This window comes from Penaeus japonicus, unplaced genomic scaffold (assembly GCF_977035675.1).
Source record: "Penaeus japonicus unplaced genomic scaffold, GWHDUDI00000001_assembly GWHDUDI00000020, whole genome shotgun sequence".
Lineage (NCBI taxonomy): Eukaryota > Metazoa > Arthropoda > Malacostraca > Decapoda > Penaeidae > Penaeus > Penaeus japonicus.
This window is the reverse complement of record NW_028234422.1, coordinates 7,501-11,264: the sequence shown is the minus strand read 5'-3', so window position 1 is coordinate 11,264 and position 3,764 is coordinate 7,501.

Genomic DNA, 3,764 nt, shown 5'->3' with positions numbered 1-3,764 from the left:
TTCCCCCTTATTTTCCTCTTTCTCCTACGTTTTCCCTTCTCCCTTTCCTCTTTATTTTCCTCTTCCTCCGCATTCACACCTCCCCTTCGTCCTTATCTTCTTCCTCTTAGTTTTTCTCCTCTCCACCTCCTCTTTCTCTCTCCTCCCTCTTCTCTTCTCCTCCTCCTCTTTCCCATCTCATTACCTTCTACCTTATCTGCCTCTTCCTTCGCTTTTTCTTTCCATCCCATCCCCCTCCTTCTCTTCCCCTTTCTCCTCCCTCTTTCCCTTCACTTTCCCCTCCTCCTTATCTTCCTCTTTCCCTTCTCCTTCCCTTCCCCTCCCCCTCCCCCACCCCCTCCCCCATATCTTCCCCTTCTTCCTCCTCTCTCCCTTCCCCCCTTCCTCCTTCCCCCTTATCTTGTTTTTTCCCTTCTCCTTCCCTCCCTCTTCCTCCTCCCCCTCCCCCTATCTTCCCCTTCCTCCTCCCTTATTTCCCTTCTCATTCCCTTCTTCCATCCTACCCACTCCACCTTATCTTCCCCTTCCTCCTCCCTCTTTCCCTTCCCCCTTCCCTCCTACATTCCTCCTTCACCTCTTATTGATGACCATTGTCCTTCCTTCTCAATATTCCTGAATTGAAGTTAAATGATCAAGTGAGTCATTTTAGCTCAAAGGTCCAAGCGACGAGAATTTTCCTTTCTCACATTTTTCACCCTATTTTGACAGCATGTATCTTGTGGATAGCCTGGTCCATTGCATGAGTGTAACATCCCATACCTTTGGAGATAATACCATAGGATTTACTACACACACAAACACACTCACACACGTCTACACAAACAAATACACAGATATACACACAAGCAAACACACACTCATACACAGAAGCAAACACACATACCCATATAAACACACAAGCAAACACTCAAACATATACACACAAGCTAACACACACAAGCAAACACACACACATACACACACACATACACACAAGCAAACACACACACATACACACAAGCAAACACACACACATACACACAAGGAAACACACACTCATATACATACTCACACACGTACACACACAAGCAAACACACACTCATACACAGAAGCAAACACACATACCCATATAAACACACAAACAAACACTCATACATATACACACAAGCTAACACACAAACACATATACACACAAACAAACACACATACATATATACACACAAGCAAACACACACACATACACACAAGCTAACATACACACATACACACAAGCTAACACACACACATACACACAAGCAAACACACACACATACACACACACACACATACACAAAAGCAAACACACACACATACACAAAAGCAAACACACACATATACACACAAGCAAACATACATACACATATACACATAAGCAAACACACACACATACACACAAGCTAACATACACACATACACACAAGCTAACACACACACATACACACAAGCAAACACACACACATACACACACACACACATACACAAAAGCAAACACACGCACATACACAAAAGCAAACACACACATATACACACACATATACACACAAGCAAACATACATACACATATACACATAAGCAAACACACACACATACACACAAACACACACACATACACACAAACACGCACACATACACACAAACACACACATATACACACAAGCAAACACACACACATACACACAAAGTGACAAACAGACATACTTGCGCGCAGCCTCCCCAGAGAGAGATCAGTTCAGTTCAGAGAGATTTGCGAAGACGTCGCTTCGCCCGGGCTATATGCACGAGGCGGCCCGGCCTCTGTCAGCTATAAGTGAGAGAGAGAGAGAGAGAGAGAGAGAGAGAGAGAGAGAGAGAGAGAGAGAGAGAGAGAGAGAGAGAGAGAGAGAGAGAGAGAGAGAGAGAGAGAGAGAGAGGGAGATCACTCATTTTATCATTGTGCCACTAAACGAGTGGTCGCACTGATTTTCTTGACAAAACAATCCGTATGGTAATTTGGCACATACTGTGCGTACACTGTATTGTAGGAACAATCAATCAGTCTGCTCCGAGACACGGAGGTGTTTCCTTCCCCTTTGACCCCATGGAACTTACGTGATTGGACTCTGCCGTCACACAATTTTGCTTCAGAGATAAGTAGTTGGCTGCTCATGTTTCTTCCTTAGTTATCAAATTGCATTCATTAGCTCTAGAATACTGCCATTGGAAATATTGCTTGGATCCCTGTACTTTTTTTTATTACTCTTTTTATAATAACTTTGGAAAATCAATAGATATATAATTGTGTTACAATATATAATTGTAATTATATATTAAATTAATAATGATATGAATAAATATATTATATATTTTAATAATGATATAGATAAATATATAATTGTGTACAGTTGTCACTAACACAATTGCAGATTGTATTCACTGCAAACAAAAAATAAAGGATTGCAAATATTGCATGGGAGGTACAGAACACCTCACACACACACACACACACACACACACACACACACAAACTCTCTCCTAAAGCCAAATGGCCAAACTACAATCAGTCCAGAATCAAGCTCTTATCTGGCCAGGATATGTCACGCGTCCAAACATCCCTCATGTGAACAGAGAGATAGAGAGATAAACAGACAGACACAGAGAGATAGAGAGATAAACAGACAGACACAGAGAGATAGAGAGATAAACAGACAGACACAGAGAGATAGAGAGATAAACAGACAGACACAGAGCGATAGAGAGATAAACAGACAGACACAGAGCGATAGAGAGATAAACAGACAGACACAGAGCGATAGAGAGATAAACAGACAGACACAGAGCGATAGAGAGATAAACAGACAGACACAGAGCGATAGAGAGATAAACAGACAGACACAGAGAGATAGAGAGATAAACAGACAGACACAGAGAGATAGAGAGATAAACAGACAGACACAGAGAGATAGAGAGATAAACAGACACACACAGAGATATAGAGAGATAAACAGACAGACACAGAGAGATAGAGAGATAACCAGACAGACACAGAGAGATAGAGAGATAAACAGACAGACACAGAGAGATAGAGAGATAACCAGACAGACACAGAGAGATAGAGAGATAAACAGACAGACACAGAGGGAGGCAGATTGGTGATGAGGTAGACGGACATAAAGGCAGATAGATGAAGAGATAGATAAAGGAATGGACATATAAAGAAATAGAGATAAATAAAGATAGATAAAGAAATAGACAGAGATAAAGGCAGATAAATCCATATGCATGTGTGTATATATGCGTATATATATATATATATATATATATATATTTTATATAATATATAATATTATATATATATATATTATATATAAATATATATATATATATATATATATATATATATATATATATATATGTATTCATATATTTATATATATATGTATATATGAAATATATATATATATATAATATATACATATAATTATATAATATATATATATATAATATATATATATATATATATATATATATATATATATATATATACATATATACATATATATATATATTATATATATATTTTTTTTTTATTATTATTAATTTTTATTAGATTAGGGGAAGATGTACACAACATATTATCAACTTATACAGCTCAATCATACCACAAAATAATTAAAATCACAATGAGTAAGTTAAATAATCAGAAAATTAGTGAAAAACAGATAGCTGAAGCATAAAAGAGAGTCTCAGATCTTTAAAGAAAAGTCGT